The sequence below is a fragment of the Eulemur rufifrons genome, chromosome 8, assembly GCF_041146395.1.
Source record: "Eulemur rufifrons isolate Redbay chromosome 8, OSU_ERuf_1, whole genome shotgun sequence".
Classification (NCBI taxonomy): Eukaryota; Metazoa; Chordata; class Mammalia; order Primates; family Lemuridae; genus Eulemur; species Eulemur rufifrons.
In genome coordinates, this window is record NC_090990.1 from 63,405,915 (window position 1) to 63,428,568 (window position 22,654).

Below are 22,654 nucleotides of genomic sequence, written 5' to 3' on the forward strand. Positions count from 1 at the left end.
TTAGTCATTTCAATTTTAAAACATACTAAAATGTCATAAAATCATAGACTCAAAAATCTCTTTTTGATTAGTACAAATATAATTAGAACATTCCAGTTACAATTTAGATTTCAATATATGTAATATGTCTTTGAAAGTACTCCTTATTTATACAATTCTACATTTGTTACCTTATTTTTCTAAGAAGGTTTTGACATGTGGTTATGTTTAATCTCTTGTGTAGGATAGAATTGAACATAAACAGTAAACAAAGTTGACAGTCCTGAAAAGAAGAAAAAATTATCCTCTAGTATACTGAATAGTTCTGATGACATATATCTTACATTTCATCTTCTAGGTAGATACTTGTAGTTAGTGGAGTTCGAGGGAAAAAATTTATTATCTACATAAAATATCTCAGTGCCAAAAATGTGCAGTTCTTTTTCTTTTTGATACAGAGTCTTCTACTGAAAAAAAATGCACCCTGATTTCTGAGTACAGTACAAGGCATGAAGCCCTGTCATTGTTAGCATAAAGAAGACATCTACACAAGTATTACTGTGCAGAGGGCAATCTTTCTGTCTCTGGCATTTGTTAGGTTACTGTACATAGAATTTAACAGATAAATATGTTCTGCTTCGTGGCATTTTAGTGATCCTATTGGTATGCTGGCTACTCTGCTAGGATAGCAACAGAAAAAAAAAAAGAGAGAGAGAGATATGTTTTATAGCAGTGGGTCATAAAAGCCCTTCACGGTGAGAGAAGAGGAATTCGACTTATTTCTTACACAGTAATTAGAATTTCTTAAAAACTCTTTGTAATACTGAGTTGAAAAGTAAACTGAGGTTCCCAGGAAAGGCTCATTGAATTTATCTATTTAAACCATGTAGTTGTCCATGAATATCTTCTTCACAGACACTGTCACTGGAGAATTCCATTCACACCTTCAGCATTACAGGGAAAGAAAAGGATTCCGCACTAATAGTAAAGGGTGGCTCTTTCATATTTAAAATGAGTTTAAGAAAAGCACCCTACACAGGAAAACCTTACCAGATGGAAAGGTGTGTGAGATTGCCTGGTTGTGTGAACTTGAGACTACTGTGAAACTAAGGATGCCCTTTCAGAACAAAGGAACGCCATGTAATACTCCGCCAGCAGTCAAGCTGGGGAGAGATATAAATAGTGGCCGAGGAGATCTTTTGGGGACAGAGAAACTGCAAACAACTGGGTATTCTCTTTTAAACAAAATTACCAGGGTTTGGTAGGTATAAAGGCACTCCCCATGGAAGCTCAAGCCATCATCTCACAGCTGTATTTGAAAAGTACATACTTTATAGACTTTCGCATTTGTTTGCAAACCTCTGAGAAAACTCTCAAAAGACCTAACTTGTATGCCTTAAGTTAGGTTTTACAGCTATGCATCCTAAATAAAATGGTCACAGCCTTCAACACCCATGGGTTTCTATTGCTTCATCTGTAAACTTGTCTTTCCTCTAGTAACTCATTCCAGCGACCGTTCAAGAGAAGTTACATTTTACTCCATTTCTGTGTGCCTTGCAGCAGAATCTATAGAACTGGTAAACCCTGTGGCTGTGTATAATACCATGTTGTTATTCCCACTTGGCTCTTTTCTGCTGCTTTTACTGAGTACAGTTAAAAAGATAAATTATCATCTTAAAAGGATACTATGGAGGGTGTTAATATGTTCACTCTAACTTCAGGAGTGTTCAGTGGGGCCATAGAAACTTGCAACCCTGCTTAAAGAAAAATGATGTCCTTCATCCACAGACATTCCATGCCTATATCATCTGTAGACATTCACAATTTCTCAGGAAGGACTCTATAACACCATCTATATTTTCCAAATCTTGGAAGTTATTGTCGTATATGGATTCACTATGATACTGAGTGAAAACTCAGAAGATACTGCTTTATCGGTATTAATTTAAATCTGCACAAAACATTATGGGGCCGATGCAACCATAATCTCCACTTTAAAGATAAAGACACTGAGGTACAGAGCACTTAAGTAACTCAGCCAAGGCCACACAGTTGGGGCAGAACTGGAATTTGAACCCATTTATTCTGTCACTGGCTTTGAGACATCACACAATAATGCCATAGCTCTGATGACTAAATGTAATAAAGACATTTGTCTCCTCTCCCAATAGGAAAAACACCTCTATTTACCAATTTGTCATCTTGATTCAGATACCTGATTCCGATTTTTCAACTCTTTTCATAGCTCTTTCCCTCAACCTGTATTACCATGATAGCATAGTTTTTAAAAGTTGTTTCATTCACTGCATGCCGGGAGTGGTTACTCTTGCAGAACATTTGCCTTTTACCTCAAGGAGTTAAAAGAACTAAGTCAGATCTGTAATTGACTGACTTGTCTACTGACAGCCTTTGAAGCGCCACCACTCCCCACCTTTTTTTTTTTTTTTTTTTTTCCTGTCTAAAGAGCAAGATTGACATCTCTTTGTATGTATGGAATTTGTCAGTGGTGTAAAGTGCTTGGTAATGATGGAAATTAACCTGGGGCTTTATCTAACTACCTTTCCTAGCAACTCCACTGAAGTTCTGATAACAATTAAAATTTTGATCCAAACAACTGTTCACATCAGAAAAAAATACATTCTTCTGTCTTGTCATACCTTTCTTCATAATCTTCTGGGTAGCAGTAGCTCTTTTGCTTTTGCTTGCCTTTTTTTGCACTGAGCGCATCTGAATGAACATTTCCCCAGCTGAAATACACCAGCACATTAGAAAAGCAAATAAAGGAAACAAATGAAGTGACAATGCATCTTTAAATGGCCTGACTGTGAAACACTAAACATAGTTATCTGTCCTCGTGTCAGTAAGCGTTATCTCTCTAAGGAGAAATGAGTAAGAACAGGTCCATACAGAAAAGCATTTATGGCCTTACTTCTGTCTGTTTATTTGGGATAGCTTGAATTGTCCGCCACTGTTTTTCCTCCCAATGTGAAAAGATGAACTATTATACATGTAACCCATACAAATCTGATTCAAAGTCTGTGTTCATTTGACCTGTGGATATCAGATATCTAATGTAAACAAAAGCCTGAACAGCATCAACACATAATCAAGTGGCAGAAGTGTGGGAAACGTGGGTCAGTAGCAATTGAGCAAGCTACACATTTCTTGAGTAACGAATGAAAAACAATTTTGATGCCATTCTGTGATACCAGCATTCTTTTCAGATCTTATTTGAAGTATCAGGCAGATGGACTGCCCTATATATCTAAAGCCTCTATCTGCTGGCAGGCAGAAAGCCCGAGAACCTGTCTTTAAAGTTATTTTAATATATCAGTTTTGCCCGGATTAGCTAAGTTAGATGTCGACCACTGGTACAGGAAAGGTTGGGAATTAATTTAAATTTGAGCTTACCCTGCCATCATCTCTTGCTGCGTGAGTTCCTTAGCCTATGAAACAGTCCTTTCAGATTTGATTTCTCCATTACTTGGTTGATATTCCTTCCCTTGAAAGAAAAAAAGGGGGGGGGGCGTGGAAGGAAAATACAGGATGGTGTTTATGAGCTGTTTGTTGATATAAACATTCAAAGGAGTTAAGACTGACCTAAAACCATTTGAAAAACGTGTCCCTTATTACTAAACTTTTCAGCTGCATAACTGAATTCCGTATCTAAAAAGATGTCAATTTCCTAAAATTAAAAATAAAATCAAAGAATTTTTCTGAGGAAGGTTTGCAAAAATATTCAAACCACTTAACTCTGAAATGTATTAGCAATCGGTTCAGATGGGACAATTATCAACATGTTTGAGCTCAAAAATAAAACTTCACTAGCTAAGATCCACAGTTTGGAAAGCAAAGTCAACATCTGTAGAAGCCTTAAACTAGGACTGCAAATTCTGTTTTGTTGTTGTTGTTGTTTCATGGCTGTTGTTCTATATATAATTTTCCTATCAATCCTCTCCCAGAAAAATTAATCAAGTACCCTTTTTACAATTGAGACCTCTTTCCTGTATATTCACCATGCCTACAGTTTACACCACGTAAGTTAGCTTCTAATTGTGTTCTTCTCTCATATTTGCCTGGTTGTTGTATAAGTCATATTTTTTTATTCAAGCAGTTTGTAAACTACTTGCAGGTAAAAATCATACTTAACTGTTCTTCACAGATCTGGTCTCAGTGCTAAGACCAGAGCCTATTCTTGATTAATATTTAAGTGATTGATGAAATTTTTTAAAAATCTAGTTATCTTAGGTTATATATTTTTAAAAATTTGCTTCTGGGGCAATGGGAGGAACATCTATCTATTTAAAACATTTCTTAAGACTCAACTCTGTTTCAGACACTGGGCCTATGCTCTGACAGCATGTGAAAATTTACACATGCTCAATTTTAAAAAGAACAACAGGAAAAGAAATTATTCCAGTGAGTAAAATAATATATACTATAATTTCTCATTTTGGAAATTAAAGGGAGAGGCAGCTGGTGAAAGAACCAAAGTGAAAACCATGAGAAGAGGAAGAGAACGAAAAAGACAAAGAAAATATAGAAATGTGGAAGACAGTAGAGGAATGGGGAAGAGATACCTTAAGAAATGAAGAAAGAAGGGCTTAGAAGATTTTAAAGAATTCAGACTTTGGCATTTCTTTTTAACCACAGTTTACAGCATTTTAACTTCTATTACTAAATCCTCAGAGACTATAAATGGAATAGAAATAGTCATTAATCTTAAAGAGAAATTATTCTTTGTCCTGGGAATGAATACACTAAGAGGAGTTGGTGTCCTAAGTAAGGAAGCAAGCAAGGAGAATACAAGGTGACTTTTAAAGACTAACTACAGAATAGTCAATCCAATAAGAAATGCCGCACAGCTTACAACCATAAACCAAGTTCTAAAAGGAATTTGGCAAATCCGGTCTTACCCAGGCAGACATCGTCACCTAAGCAGGGTGGAGATGGAGTCTGTCAGAGGAGTGGGTTTCAGGGCGGTTTCAAAGGTGCAATGATTGCCAGCCAACGTGCTCATGCGTGGAATGAGACACGGACCTCAGCAAGCAGTGCTGGCAGGAGCAAAACAGAAAAAGCAGTTTGGGGTCCACCAACTGGGTAGAAAGCAGGGCTGTGCCCTTCTGGGTGCTAGAGCCCAGGGGAAACAAAAAGTTCCCAGTTCCCCCAAAGATTCTGGGTAGGTAAAGGCACTAAACATACGGATTTCCCTACGCACTGGGGTACTCATGCTAGAGGCATTTTGTTTTTTCAGCTCTCAGTCATTTCATTTTTCAGCCTTTAGCCATGGAGATGTTAAAGACTATTTGTGAAATCCTTTTGATTAGCAAGTGAAAAGCCATTGTATACTGGCTTCTGGGGTTTTATTGGATTCAGAGAGAAATGGAGCAGCCTGCAGGTGACTGTGGATGCTTGTTTCTAATTGATGAAAGGGATATATAACCATGGCTTAAAGTTCCGCATCTTTGATTGGAAAACAAAAACCAAAGGCATTTAAAATCATGTGAACTGAATTTACAGAGGAAGCATAATGAAGCAGAAAGAGCGCTAGCTTCAGACAGACAGACCTGGGTTGGAAATCAAAGCTACTGGGGATATTATTGAATCTCTCTGAGTTTCGGCTTCTTCAGATGAAAATAAAAAATACCCACTTCTCAGCTTTTCAGTACAGAAATGAAATAATATCTGCTACATGCACAAAACAATGCTGAGCTCATAGAAGACATCTGACAATACTTCATCCTCATTTTGTTTTCTATCCAAAATCAAATTCACGTCACCCTGGATCCTACTCATAGACATATGTATTTAGATGTTTCATGGCTTCATTTTATTTTGCAGCTAAGAAAAGAAAAGAGATTTATGGGACAACAAAGCACTGATCCTAACCTGTTACTAACATATTTGAGGATATAGTCAGACTTAAAATTCTTAGGTCTTCTCATAGACAGTGAGACAGACCAGAGCTATGAATTACCATATCCTTAAAGAAAGATGCTTCCTATGTTGCAGGTCATATTTAGAATATTGATTAAAATTAATATTTTCACCTAACTCTGATTCACAGGTTCCCATTTAATATCCTTAAGGCCTGATGCCTATGGACCAGCACGTGCTAATTTCTACGGCTCTTAAAATGACATGCCTGTCTGTGCTCTTAGGCACTCGGAGATAGGTGCTAGTTCTAGAGCTTGCTGAATTTCCTTCTGAAAGTGGTATCCGTGCAGGCCACTGTGAGTTTTCAGTACCCAAGTTCAAAAGCCAGAGTGTGAATTTTTGGAAGAGTTGACCATGAATCAGACAAATATAAAATTCATCCTAAGAGGACTCTTTTTTTTTTTTTTTTAAGTTTTTTTCTGTGTGAGAGGTGAGCACAGAACACATGTCAGAAGAAAAGAAGCATCAGGACATGAAAAAATCAGAAGGGTATTACACAGCTTTGTAGGATTTTTCTGATTTCTTTAGAAACTATGTAAATGAATTCCTTAAACACAGACTGCCATTGATTTTTTTTCCTGGTGTTCATTGATTCCCTCGTCATTGCTTCATGTATGTGTTCTACCAAAACATCTAGTATTGATATTTTTCTCCCTCAAACTCTGTTCCCAATCCATTATAAGTATATCATTAAAACCTGTTTAATTTCCTATGAAAGATTATATTAAGTGCACTTTCAGTGTAATTATGTCGATAGTGAAAGATAAACATGTATTAGGCAGTGCAAAATGCTGATTATCTGTCAGGGTAAATCTGTTTATTTCAAATATAGCAATCTGACAACCCCCTGGTGTTAATCATGGAAGTACATGCTTGTGCCAGGTACTGTTTGGTGGGGTTCTGACAGTGAAATGCACTCAATGGCTTCCTGCTGTGACATAATCTTCATCATATATAAGCCCATAGACGTGTATCTGTGTCATAAAGTGCAGACTGTGCATTTATTATGTGTTTGAAGCATGTGTGATATACCTATAGTTTGATATTTTTGTACATATAGAAAATAAAGTATAATTTGAGAATCACCAATGTCCAATTTGTACTAACAGCTTTGCGTAGAATGGAATGGTTTGAGAAAAGGGAGAGTGGATTATAGGATTAGGTTGTATTTTAGCTTGTGTCCAGGGCTGGGTTTGCCCTTAGTAATGTCAGCTCAGAACCATTTGTATTAATCCAGAGAAAAAGGAAAGAGCTGACGGAATAAAGGAAAATCCAGAAGTAGGTCTGGTGCAGGCTGTTCTCTGATTCTCAATGCAAACATGCTTCTTTTATTCTTTTAACTTTTTTCCTTGAGATAGTAGTTTCTAAATATATCCTAGAAACATTACTGACTGCCAGCTGCTATTGGGCACGAAGTTCCTCTTTAATGAGATAAAACAGTATCAGGAAGTCAACATGCCACACGTGCTGCGGCTGAATTTCACCAGGTTTTTGTGTAGCAGAAAATGAATAGAAACGAAAATGAATTGAATATTCAGGCACAGTTTGCCAACTCCTCTGAAAAATAATTTTGTCTGACTTTATTACATTGTGATCATTTCCTGAATGCCATAAAATGCTGAGTAGAATAATAAAAATTGATATGTATATTGACATTTCAGTTTTCTAAATAGAAGCTGAGAAAATATAAACAGCATTTGGTCTTTGCAACTCTTCCGACCATCCATTCGTGGGCTGACTAATTCACTTACTCTCAAATACCTCATTTGGCCTTAATATAAATGTCTTCTGAAATAATTTCTCACTAGTAGATTATGCACATCTTTAGTTTGATTCAGAATTTACATGTGTAGTTTGCATAATTTTGCATCAGAGTGTCTGCTTTAAATTAGGTAAAGGTCACTGTCATTCATAATCAAAAAGAAGGTGGATTAAAGGTCACAATTCAATAAAAAAAACTGATTAGATGTAGAAATTTGTTCATGTGATGCAATATCAATGGATAAGTGGAAATATGAGTCAACAAATTAACCTCAGTATAATGGGTGACCTGCTTCTTTGCAATCAAAAATCACATTCACAGATTTATTTTTTCCCAAAGTATAACTTGTTTGTCTCTATGTCACAGTGACAGTTACTTCTGTTAATACTTTTACCGCTGGGTGTCTTTTATAATGTCATTTACTTTTAGGAATGACATAAATGACAATTTTATCTCCAAAATAAAGTAGTAAGTAATAATGAATTAATAATAGACAGATGTGGATTAGAAAGTCCCTGAGGGCCTATGGTTACTTCTACCATTTTTTCCCTGAGGTAGTTCCTAGTTCTTTCATTCTTTTTAAAGGATGGAGCTGTCACAGCACATTTCTTCTTTTACATAACTATTTTATACCTCTCCTGGACACTTAAGAGCCCTTATAAACCCTTCGGAATCTTGACATCTACTCCGTATTTCTGTCTGTGATTAGAATGGATAAGCACAAAATAAATGTAGCTAGTGGCAGGCAATTAGGCTTTTTTTGATTTGCTGAACTTTTTAAGGTATGTTTCACAATGACTTGAATAAATGGAAAGCAATCGAAAATAAAGAAATGCTAAATTGAAAAACATTTTTTATATAAATCAATTTGAATAGCAGAAAGAGGATAATTGGTACACCTTTCATCTATGTTTAGAGGTTTGGCACAAACCCTGAGGTGTTAACTTTAATAGTAACTGGAACAGAACTATTATTAACAAAAGGTAAAGAGTCTGATTTTTCTCATCTTATAATATTTCTTTTCCTTTTAACATGGGTTCTTGACTTCAGGGAAAAACTTACTTTCTCCCCTTGGTTGTTTATCTACTCTATTTGTGGTATTGGCATCTTAGCATAGGATCATCTACCAAAACAAAGAAAAGAGAAAAAGAAAGCAAAGAAAAGAAAGGTAGACAAGAAGGCTTCACTTTTTAAAGTACATTGTTTATTTTTCCAAAGAAAAATCAAACATTTTTAAAGGAACTACAAAGGTTAAATGGTTTAAACAGATTATAATTAGTTAATTTTGTTAAACATATATTGGATCAATTTTACATTATTTTAATTACCTTTTGGAATAAATGGTGAACAAATTCACTTGATGTTCAGGATCAAACAAAATTACCTTTCCTCTGGGTAGGCTTAAGTTTCACAAAATGATTTGAAAATGACCTCCTTTGCTTTCATCTAAAAATATCTTTGGATTTAGAAAATGATTAAAGTTGGATATATTGTGTTCTAAGCCAATCATTTTATCATTTTCATAGCTTATTCTTTCTTTAAAGAGAAAAATAATGAAACTTCACTAAATAGATGTTCCCTCCTTAAGGAGACTCTTGAAATTCATGCAGTAACATGGTATCTGTAAGTTTGATTCAACTCCTCTTTCTGCCAGAAGGCATATATTGTATTCTGATAAGTTTATGAAATTTTTTTTCTGCTAAGACATAGGAGAGAAAACTAGATGATCATTAGACATCATGGCCAAATCAGAGATGCTCTGATTTATGTCTCTGCAGTGTGTATGTGTGTATGCATGTACCTGTAACCATGAATAAGCAATCCCTGAATTGTAAACACTGGATCCCACGTAGTTGGAAGGTACATAAGAAATCACATAACTATCTGTCACCTACCCCAGTTTAGGGCATCTAGGGAGCAATGCTGGGAAAGTGCCATTTCTTTCTGAATGTACAGTTAGCGAATTATCCTAGTACCCAGTGATGTCTATTTTTCTTTGTGCTTATAGTAGTGATTCTCAACTAGGGATGATTTTGCCTCCCAGGGGACATTTGGTAATGTTTAGAGACATTTTTAACTTGGAGTGAGGGTGGGCAGTGCTGATACTATTGACATCTAATGTGGTAGGGTCCAAGCACGCTGGTAAACATTCTAAAATGCAAAGGACAGCCCCCACAACAAAGACTAATTGTGCCCAAAACGTCAATAATACCGAGGATGAAAACTCTCTTTTATAGATAAAAGGAGATATTTCTTCATTCTCTGTCTCAACTCTATATAGTACCTCTGTCCCCAACTCCCAAACCCACATCATCCCATCCCACATCTGGCTAACCCCTCTTCCTGCCTCAGAACCCTCGGGGCACTCACCACTTCATTCAAGAAAGCTCTGCTGACTTGTCCAATTGTGATGGCGCTCCTTGGTATCACCACACCACTGTATCCCTCTGAATCCCAATGATTGATTTATGTTTCTGCATCCTATACTAAACTGTAAACCTCCTGAGAACTGTACTTTGTAATGCCACCATATAGCATATTTGGTGGAACATAATAACTGTTCTGTTAATATGTGTTGTTGAATGAACTCAAGGTTATCTCTAGAAACAATACTAGAGATATTTTGTAAACAAAACCAGAGTACTTTGGTTTAGCTTAAATAGTACGTAAGATGCTATTTGAGTCCTTGAGGATTAAATATATAAATTGTAGTTGCAGGCCTGAAAATGTAAGTGTTTCAAAAGACATTTGAAACAGCTATTTATAAGTAGAGGGTCTGCCTGAATATTTATTTATATCTATATAGCTGAATATGTTTTAAAACATAATTATGTGTTTATGAAACATGGCATGATTGTGTGTGTGTGTATACATGTACATATATATAATTTCAAAAATGTATACACTTTAATGAAGACATTCCGTAATATCATAAATGCATACACATGCCAAAATGAAGCATTTTTACATTTACATCATAAACTTTCCAAGCTCTAGTGACTATTTATATTTAATATGCCAAATATTATATTTTTAATAAAATAGAAAAAAAGCACTCTACACCTTTAAAGAACATGGATGGCTTTAATTAAACCATTTTTATTTCTATGTTTCAGCTTTTCTTGATTTCTGTGTTTGGGTTATGAATACGGCCAACAACAACATCAAATTATAGAAATATACCTCTAAAACTGAATAAATATGTTAATTTGTTGATTGGTATTAATCAATATGAATACAGAATTACCTTTTATATTAGTTGTTACGCTTTCAACAGTAATATTCATAACTTTGCATTTTCACAATAATATTTCCCTTTGTTATTCCATAACAAGAAAGTAAAGTCTAAATCTGGTGTGTCTCTGATTAACAAAAGTCAATGTAAGCAGCTAATTTGGGTAGCCACCAAAAATTTACTTCAACAGAGCTTAGGCATTAACAGTATTGCTTTAGAACCAAAAAGATTTATGTTCCATTTCAGGCTCTGCCATTTAGAAGCTACGAGACCTTAAACAAGTTATTTAATTCCCTAAGCCTCATGCTCATCTGTAAAATGGGGAGAATATTGATATCTACTAACAGCTACCTCACATGGTGGCTGTATACATAATGATATTTTAAAAAAATTCAACCCACAGACACATAAATTAATTGAATAAATGATGGCTATTACTAACATTGTAGTAGTTGCAAAAGTAACCATGGTAGCAATAATAGCAGTGAGAGGTAAGTATGAATCCAGGCTTTCATTTATAATCTAGAAAATATACCAAATAATATTTCCAAAACTTAAAATTGGATTTATATTGGAAAAAATTTTACAAAAGAGATCGTCCTCTATTTTTTTCTTACTGCAGTAATAACATTCAACATTATTCATGTTTTATGAGCCAGCTCACTTCTCTTGAACGGATTCTTTCTTCAACTACTTTAATGCCCTCTGTCTTCTTCTTCTATCCTTCCATTGCATTAACATTCATTTTATCCCCATCAATTTTATGATGCTGCTTGATGTTTGTTTGAAAGAATTTTAGATTACAGATTTACTCTTCTTTAGCAAATCCAACAGTTTTTTTTTTTTCCTATCTCTCTATGTCTTGATGTGGCTCACTAGAACAACATAATCTTAAAATAAAAACCCAAATTTTTTTCAACAGGGTACATTATAAATAAGAGAGGCAGTGAAATATACAAATTTCTCATCCAACTAGGAGAATTCCATACCTTTCTGCACGCTGATCCTCATAAACCAATGGGCCAAACCTGCCTTTGAGAGGAGCATTTCTACAAAGCGGATCATAGAGGTGGGGGCTCAACAAATGCTTTCTGAACGGAACTGGAATTATGAACATTTCTAGTGAATGGTTCTACAAAGGATAAAATAATCATGAGTCAAATTATCATGAGTATCATATTGCATTTATTAATTTCATTTCTTAGAATGGCAATAATTGTAGAGAGAAATAAGACCAAGGGAACATTTTTGTCTTCTAAGCCTTCTAAGTCAATTTTTTAAATTGTTCTTTTACTCTTTATATGAACATAAATAGCTAAAATTCATAAGATATAGTTATTACAATAATTCTTAAGGGTCCTAGAATTTTCAGGATGGTAAAAAATTACTGTCTTCAACTTAAAGTCATCAGCTGCATCGGACTCCAACAAGACAGTCAGCTTGTCCTTTGAAGCTTTGAAGCCAGACATTGACTTCTCTTCTCTAACTAGGAAAATGTTAGATACATCTTCTTCCAATAGAAGGTTGTTGTGTCTACATGGAAAAGCTGTTGTTTACAGTAGCCTTCTCCATCGATGATCTTAGCTAGATCTTCTGGATAACTTGCTGCAACCTCTGCATTGGTATTTGCTACTTCACCATGCACTTCTGTTATGGAGATTGCTTCTTTCCTTAAAGCTCATGAACCAATCTCTGCCAGCCTCAAACTGTTTTTCTGTACCTTTCTTACCTCTCTCAGCTTTCATATAATTAGGGCCTTGCTTTGTTCTGGATTAGGCTTTTGCTTAAGGGAATTCTGTGGCTGCATTGATCTTCTATCTAGACCACTAAAACTTTCTCCACATCAGCAATAAGGCTGTTTCACTTTCTTATCATTTGTGTGTTCACTGGAGGAGCACCTGTAATTTTCTTGAAGAATTTTTCCTTTGCATTCACAACTTGGTTAACTGGCACAAGAGGCCTAGTTTTAATCTAGCCAAGGCTATTAACATGCCTTCCTTACTAAGCTTCACCCTTTCTAACTTTTGATTTAAAGTTAGAGATGTGCAAATTTTCCTTTCACTTGAACAGTTAGAGGTCATCGTAGAGTTATTTATTGGCCTAATTTCAATATCGTTGTGTCTCAGGAAATAGGGGGGCCTGGGGAGAGGGAGAGAGATAGGGGGACGGCTGGTCGGTGGAACAGTCAGAACACACACAATGTTTATTAAGTTCACATCTTATATGGGCAAGGTTCATGGCTCCCCAAAACAATTACTACAGTAATATCAAAGATCACTGATCACAGATCACCATAACAGATATAATAATAATGAAAATGTCTGAAATATTGCCAAAATGTGACATAGAGATATGAAATGGCACCAATAGACTTGCCTAACAAGATATTGCCACAGACCTTCAATTTTTAAAACCACAGTATCTGTGAAGCCCAGTAAAGTGAAGTGCAATAAAACAAGGTAAGCCTGCATTTGGATGGGCTACCACTTTTTTACTAAGATTTAAAAAGCAAATGCTGAAATTTAAAAAATGTTAATCTTATTTAGATATGTATTATTTATATATGCATATATATAATATGAACAAACAAGTGTGGATCTTTAACCCCTACCTGAGGGTGAAATACGAATTTCTACCTTTGGCCTTTGCCTTTTGTACATTGAATGTGAAGCAAGTGTAAATACACTTACCCAAATTACACATTAAACAAAACTAAAAAAGATAATACCACATATGACATTTGGCAATGAATATAACTGATGTGCATAAATCTGCACATCAGTTAAAAACATGAAATACACAACTTTAAATGGGGCTTTCTAGCCTGGAACTTTAGTTAGGGAGAAAAAGATTTATGGGCTTCAGTTAATCATAAGTTTAATATGCACCAATGGTGAGATATGACTGCTAAAAAAGAATGCCACCACCTTAGGCTAAATTAATAGACATTGTAAAAAGGACAGTGGAAAGAATGATCCCATTACATCCTCCCATTATTAGATCACATCTGGCATATAGCAATTAGTCCTGTACATTTAAAGGAGTACATTAAAAACACAGTATGTCAAAAAAGGTAGGACCAAGTTGGAGAGAGGTTTAAAAACTATATCATATGAAGAATAGTAAAATAACTAAAGTGTTTGGCCTAGAAAAAAGAAGACTAAAGGGAGATATAATAAACAGTTGATATGGATTACTATGGATATCTTTCAACGATATTTATTGACATTCTGGCAAGCACTGTGCTTATGTATAACATAAACATACAAAATAAAGAAATTGATCTTTTATTCCATTATTAATGGACTTCATATTCAAGCATAGAAAATAAAATTTAAATAAATATTCACACAAACATTTGATAACAAATAATGATAAGCAAATAAAAGAAAGACTACAATGAAAAACTAAATAAACTGATCTGATTTAATCGGGTTGGAGTGCATAGTCAGGGAAGGCTTCTCTGAGGAAGTGACATTTAAAGCAAATAAGCAAAGGTAGATGAGGGGAGAGGGCTCATTCCAAGCAAGGAGAATATCGCATCTCATAAGCAACTCCCCTAGGGTGGAAAGGAGCTTGCTAAAAGTGAGGACTAGGAAGACGAGAAGGAGACAGGGGCATCGCAAAGAACAGGGAGGAAATGGCGTGAGAAGAAAATGAGGCCAGACTGTTATAGTCCTTCAGAGCTGCATTAAGGCTTTGCTATTTTGAGTGCCAGGAGAAGCTACTGAAGATGTTAAGCAGAGAAGTAAGGCAGGGAGATTCGCTTTTGCAAAGATCCCTCTGGCTTTGTGTGGCTAACGTGCTGGAAGGGACTAGAGGTGATGAGGAGGCCCCTTAAGAGGCTCCTGTAATAGAAGAGACAAGAGATAAAGGTCATTGGCCTCAAGTGGAGATGGAAGGTGAATGAAAAAGACATAAAAAATATACTTTGGAGGTGGTATCAAGAGAATTTGATGATGGATTGGATATGGTTGGGAGCAGAAATAGGATGCCAAACAAGACCCCCATTTTCTGGTTTGAGTAACTAAGTGAATTGCTGAGGGGGAGTAAACAAACATTAAAGCAAAAGTTCAAAAGCCTTTGTCTATAGTAAGTTTGAGAAACTAGATCAAGTTTTTTTAAAAAAATGAATTAGTCTTTCATAAAATATGAAAGATGATTTTTATATTATTTGAGTGAATATTTGGTAGATTATCAGGTAGAAGAGAACAGAATTGTTTTGTGTTCTTTAAGAGAGCAGATCCACAACCACAAATACCAAGTTTATCAGGAGGTCAACTTCAACTCAGTCCATGAAAAATCTATTTTTAAGAACTAGACTATCCAAAAACCTGCCTAAGAAGGAGATAAGTTTCTCCTCACAGTTCCTCTGCTGGCAGAGTCTGAAGTCTACCAGAAATGTGTTAAAAAGATGCCTGCACTCTGTGGAATGCTGAACTTGAGTCTCTCTCAATGCTATTGTGTTGAATTCCAGATATAAAGTTTTAAAACCTTGAGGAGAAAATAAAGAAGATCCTCACTTGGGTCGCTGCAGGTGTTTGGTAAACTATTTAATTGCTGATTGCTGCTGGGCATGTCCTAGCACCTTTCTACCAGAAGGGTTATTGATTGCATCTAGCAGCTATTGACTGTTTACTGACATGTGCACACATTCCCTCCTAGGCAAGTGCAGTTCAGCTCCACTCCAAAAGTGGGCTGCAAAGGTTAGAAGCCAAGAGTTCTCTTCCAATGTGACTCTAAACCCTCCCCATGCAAAAGTCACTAATTTCCTATGGCTCGTTTTCTTACTGTGCTTAAACTTAGCCTCAAGCATTCATCTCATCCCAGCACTCTAAGACAATCAATACCCACAGACTGGCATTGTCATTTGAGATGATATTCATCTCAGTTATCAACCCCACTCAACCCTATGACTCACAGTTCTTAAGGGCTTCTACTCCCACAGACCCCATGGAGGATGAGAAACAGTGATGATTTCTTCTGAGCCCAGAGGATCTCACTGAGAAATCATATCACTTGCTGGCCAGAGCAATCTTCATTTTTCACCATTTGTAGTGCTTCATTATTTTGCCCTATAAAAAAAAAATCTTTGAAAGAAGATTCTTTAGTGTGGTCTATAGACATATATGCAGACGGAAAGTTTAAATTTGTCATATCTTGGTCTGTGATTCCACCCTATGGAGAGTGGGAGAAAGAATTAGCCACATAGCTAAGCATCCCATGATAGATACTATGCTTAATTAGAGCCAGAGATTTGAGGCAAAGCATTGCAGTCCTCAGGAACAAAACAAAAAAGGGGGAAGGGGGCTATGTTTTTTCCTCCATAGACTTTAGTCTTCAGCAATAATTGTGTGCTTTGTGATTCTGGTTCAGGAATAGTACCTATCACATTAGAGTTCAATTTTAATATATCTAGAGCTCTTTAGTAAGACAGTCTGTTAAGACTAGGGCACTAACTGATTAATAAGTTGGTTCAAGTAGACTTTCATTCAGGTCTCAGTGATAAGTGCTCTGTCCAGTTGATAAATTTCCACACTAAACACAAATGTTGTTATTTGTCATACACTAACTGTTTTAATGGGCCATTCTTCATGATCTTTAACAACTATCAATTGATCTCTAGGACTCACATGTCCCACTGCAATCCAGCTGTGTTCAAAGAATCTAAGTTTAAGTGAACTACAATACTAAAGAAGGAAAAAACAACATTAATTTGCTCTGGGGACAGAAATAGATTAAGCACATTAATGAAGATATGAACAATAAGAAGCGACTCAGGGCTGTTATTTTTCTCCACAGCGGAAATATTATAATCAATCCAGACAGCTATATCTTCAGTTCCTCAGGTTTTAATAAAGGCAAGTCTAAGAATTCTATTTAGACTTTCAGACCATTACACCTTGAACCATCAGAAATAATCAGATATGTTTTAAATCAGCTAGGAGATAAACTGATCGATTTCATGCTTGTAAAACATAAACTCTAGAGGTAGCTTAATTTTCACATTCATCATTTGTGATTATTTTTCCAGTTCCTCTTTGCTGTAAAAACTACATCAAACTCAGATTTCCCTTCAGCAGACTGGCAAGCCTAAGCCACTTAATACAAATAAAACCCAAAATGCTTAGAAATGAAATGAGTTGTTTTTTAAAGAGGTTCAGAGCATATGCTTATGTCCTAAGAGTACAAAAGGACATGCCTACTTCTTTATCTGATAGTCTCTGGTGGCAACATTAGCACATAGATGTTTTATGCATTTCATACATAATGCTCCATGTGATTATAGAATCCAGACAGTAGAACTGAATTAAGTTTCCTGAGAATGGAATGGGATGGGAGGAAGGACATGTACTATTGAGAAAAATCATCCCATTCCTTTATCTTCTAGGAGATCTGCGGAAGCTTTTCCTTTGGAAAGTGCTCAAAGACAGATCAAAAGTGATAATAAAGGTTCGCTATCTGAACAGGTCTGCCCTAGAAATAGTGCTTTGGAAATTCGAGGTGGAAAAGAAAGGCAGCCTGTGCCAGAAACTGATTAAATTTCAGTCATCTATCCAAAGCAGTCCCTAGCTGCTTGTAAAATGCTCCATATAATTACAGTAACTACGGGTTTTAAAGGAATTTACACATTAGCCTTTATCATGGGACTTTCTTTGTGGGTGCATTTCTACTTTAAAATCAATATCCCTAAAATAAACTTTAATAAGATTTATTAATTTTATCTATGTGGACCTTTTAAAAGTCAATATCAAATATCTTTCTCCAGATTCTTCTTGGCATTTGAAGAAGCTTAGATATAATCAAATGTCATGCCCTCTGTATGTTAAACGATTATTGTTCTATGACTTTGCTCTTGTATACAACTTAGCCCTATTTTTAAACTTTGAAAGAGTTGCGAATCAATACTAAAGACTGTTTAAAATGTTTGGGTCATCCTGATACATGATCTCAGTACTGTGGACAAGGCCCATTAGTTGCTTCTTGAGCTATTATCTTGCTCAGTGTTAGATTTGAATAACCCAGGAAAGTAGTTTGACAGCCCCCAGCTGACCCTGCACCATGGTGGCTGAAATCACTTCTTTGAAACACCCTACAGGCTCAAGGAACAAAAAACAAAAAACCTTTTAGGAAGTAGCGTCCCAGAGAAGAACAAGAAAGACTTCTACCTCTCATTCAAAGTATAGTAAGGAGTATTTATAGAATACCACAAGTTTCAAACCTTTTTCTTTTCAGAAGAGACTGAGCACCAACACTTCTTTACGTCAGCTTCAAAGAGAAAGAATCCCTACCAACTACATACTTGATAGTTTACTATTCGGTGGCTATAGTCTTAATCCAGAGAGCAGTGAATTTACTATTAATATTTTTGCCGGAAGGAAGAGTTTGAGGAAGCCAAATTTAAGATATTTGTTGACACCAGAAGAACTCTATGAGTAAAGCGTAGAGGAAACATAGAATTGTGTTATCTACTAAAAATAAAACCTGTTTTAATCTCAGGTCAAGCCAACTCCCTCCCCAAAAAAGGGCAAAATATAAGCCTCAGTACTAGATTGGAAACTTATAGAAAGCAGTAAGTAGATAACTAGGTCTTCTTTCTTCTGTCTCTACCCTACACCTAGTTTCTTGACACATAAGTTTCTATGCAATAAATGTTTTATAGTATCTTGGAAAACTTATTATAAAATGAATTCATAATTTTGAAACTGAATTGTACCTAGTTGTACTTTTAAAAAAAAAAGATAATTTAATTAGCCAAGATAACTAGTGCATCTTTCTTCTCAGATAAAGACAACTGTGGACAGAACAAAATTCAGTCGCTTTAACATGGCTAACTACCCTATGGTAAGGATCAACTCAATTCCAACATCTTTATCTACCTAGTACAACAATAACCTATCTCTAACTTAACAATAAGCCATCCTACCGCCCCTCCCACACACAGAAAGATGCTATTTGACAGTGCATTGACTGAAAACATCAAAGTGCAAAGTAACAGAAGTGCTTAAATATAATTTTATTGTCTGCCCTTTACCTGGGCTATCTAAGGGAGATTTTCATTTTCTTTGTTATTAGGTAGTAAGATATTTTACATTATTTACAGAAAATCTATTAATCTGTTTAGGATTGGGTTTAGCTGTTTTTAGTGTAAAACCCAATTAACAGTAACTTAAACCAGTTAGTATATTCTTCTCTCATGCAAAATAAGTCTGGAGGTAGTCTGTCCAGGACTAGTTTGGCAGCTCCATAATATGAGCCACCTGTGTTCCTGCCATCTTTCTGTTCTGCCACCCTGCATGCCACTAGTACTGTGGCATCAGCCTAGCTCATAGCAACCTCAAATTCCTGGGCTTAAGCCTCCCTAGTAGCTGGGACTACAGGTACACACCAGCACGCCCGGTTAATTTTTTCTATTTTTAGTAGAGACGGGGTCTCGCTCTTGCTCACTCTGGTTTCAAACACTTGAGCTCAAGCTATCTTCCCACTTCGGCCTCCCAGAGTGCTAGGATTATAGGCGTGAACCACCACACCTGGCCTGGCTTCCATTTTTTATAAGGTAGCTTCATGTTTGCAAGATAGCACTAAAGGGCCAGGTGTGGTGGCTCACGCCTGTAATCCTAGCACTCTGGGAGGCCGAAGCAGGAGGATCCCTTGGGGCCAAGACTTCTAGACCAGCATGAACAAGAGCAAGAGCCCCGTCTCTACAAAAAATAGAAAAATTAGCCAGGTGTGGTGGCCCAGACCTATAGTCCCAGCTACTCAGGAGGCTGAGCCGGGAGGATCACTTGAGCCAGAAATTTGAGGTTGCTGTAAATTCTGAGCATGCCACTGCCCTTGAGCCAAGGTAACAGAACAAGACTCTGTCTCAAAAAAAAAAAAGAAAAAGAAAAAGAAAAGAAAAAAGAAAAGAGCACTAAAGCTCTAGCCATTATGTTCACTTTCCCAAACAACAGAAAAGGCAAGGAAATAAAGGCCTGCAGAGTCATCCTTCTGCATTCTTCTCAGAACACCCCACAATCCAAAGATTCATATTTACATCTCAATATCCATCCCTATTTTGAAGGAGGATGAAAGATAGTTTTGTAGACAGACATATTGCTGTTTCCAACTATCCAGGGAAACTGTTACTTATGAAGAGGAGGAGAATACATATTAGGTGGACAATTAATAGTCTATGCCACACAATCTTTAAATTTGCTGCTTAATATGCCTCCAAGTTGCCTTATCTTGGTAACCTGTAACCTCAAATCTAATGCAAAATATTTCTCCAAAAGCTAGATGGAGATTCTATTGGCTAAGATCTTTTAGCTTCATATGCCTGCTGGAGCAACATCATATTTCAGAAGCAAAAGCTCTAAATATAAAATGCAATTTTAAAATAATTTGATTAAATCAAAACTGCCCAAACCACCAGCTGTTTTTTTAGGTGTCAATTTATTTTTCACTTGTGAAACTTTGAGATGATAGGCATCTGAGGTGTAAGCAACTGTTATTTTCAAAGTTTAAGAGAATCAGAGAGAAAAATTGTTGGTTTCACACTGTAAAATGTTCCCATTTGGTCTCATCTGAAACATTATAGTTAGCGGTACGTTAATATATTGCTCTAGAAATTGTGATCTTTACAGATTAATTGTTATCTGACAGCTCTGCTGCTATAGATCTCCTTCTTTTGCTTTGCACATTCCTGTTGATCAATTTTTCATTTGAGTCAAGGTGAAATAGAAAGAAAATTGTTATTTTTATTAAATTGCTCTTAAATAAATGGTAATATTTTTTGGTCATCCAAGAGGCTTTTTAGTTTCTAGCTGGTATTTGCCATATGCTAATAAACTAGAACATCATGAGATTAACATCTATTAAATTATGAGTTTTCCTGACCAGGTTTAGCATCTCATCATCATGATGAGGATGACCGAAAGTACCTGAAATATGTTGACGTTTTAGAGAAAAATGGGGTCAGAAGATAATCTCAAATACTGACCCAATGGGGATTAATTCAAACAGATTTCTAAAACTGTCACATGTCACTTAATGAAACACATGTGATACACTGCCTGGCCTATGACATCTGCAGGTCATATCTGAATAAAGAAAAGGGAGGTCATACACTTTATATTAACATGTATGCACACTTCCTTGGGGAATGTTGTATTGCTCGTAAACATACAGAGAATGAAAATTTAATTTATCTAAGTACAATCCTAAAATATCTAATGTAAGTTACTTGATCAGAGTCAAAGTGCACTGCAGAGGTTAGTTATCTGGAGAATCTGGATGTCCTTAAGTCAGGAATTATTATTTTAAACTGGAATATCTTTAAAATTCAGTCAAACTAATGGATCTTTACCATTACACCGTGCCATTATCATCTAAGTACACAAAAGCTGTTAACACATGGCATACCTAATCACTATTACTACCAGCTGCCAGCAGATGCATCAGTCAACAACAAATGTATTCTAATCGTGTCCTGGAAAGAACTGTTTCACACTTTTGGAGGTTGACATCTGCAACATGTAGAAGTGCAAAAAAGTGATTAAGGTCTGCATTTATTGATACCTGCTAGGTGCATTTGAGAGAACACATAAACGTTGCTCAAAAGATGTTTTTGAGGAACTCAGAACACATGTTCATAGTTGCTACTGTTAACATTTTAAAGTTTGACAACAGATTAATTTGGTTGATAAGTACATACATGATTGAATCATAAATTCCACGAATGCTGGAACCATGTCTTAAATATACTTGCACGTCCCATAGTGCCTGGCACAGTGCCTGGTAAACTGAATGCTCTCAATAAATATTTGATGATGATGAGTATTTTACTTTACATTTACATCAAACCAAAGCATCAGGCTGATGAAAAGGAGATTCTTTCACTTTTAGACTTTTTTACTTCCTTATACTCAAACCCCATTTAATTGCTTAAAAAAAAAAAAAAAAAAAAAAACAGATAGTAGAGAATTGTCCTGACTAATAAGAAATAGGCAGGAATGCTGAAGACAATAGGTAACTTAGAGAGATTGCAAGTAAAAAGGGTGGTTTTGGAAATTATTCATGTTACCATTTTGGCTCTGCAATAATGATTAGGTAAATTTTGGCACTTTGGTACTATATTTTTCTTTATATTTTGGGACCACTGTATCCAGGCAATAGAAATAGACAACGATATATCAAGTCAGAGGCATGATACAGCAATGAATACTCTTTCTCATGATTACTGCCTCTATGTTATATTTGTTTTCCTCAAATAATTATTAGCTTTATATAAATAATATACTTTATTCCCTTGCTAGTGGAAAATGATGTTTGACATTAAGGAAAGGTCAGGTATCATGAATGGGAAACCACAATGTGCATTGCCTTTAAGAATTATTGAATTAAGAGGTACATATATTTGACAAAGTATAGAAATCAAATAGCATCCATGTTAGCAATGCCCTTTTACATGCCATAGATTTATTGACATTTAATAATATTTTTAAAAAGCAAAAACTGTGAGTGCTTAGTATACATTATGATGTAAAATATAATATCATTTTCCTGAAGATTATATGAGAGCATTTTAACCAGGCTAAATTCACCAATTGCTTGGACATCAAATTTAAATGTAAGTTAAACAAGAGTATTTAATTTTAGAAAGCACACAAAAAAAATAAGTCATTTATGTCAGTTAAATTGTATCTATCAACCTTGCAACAAGCTTAACTCTATATTACACCTACATATATACATCAATG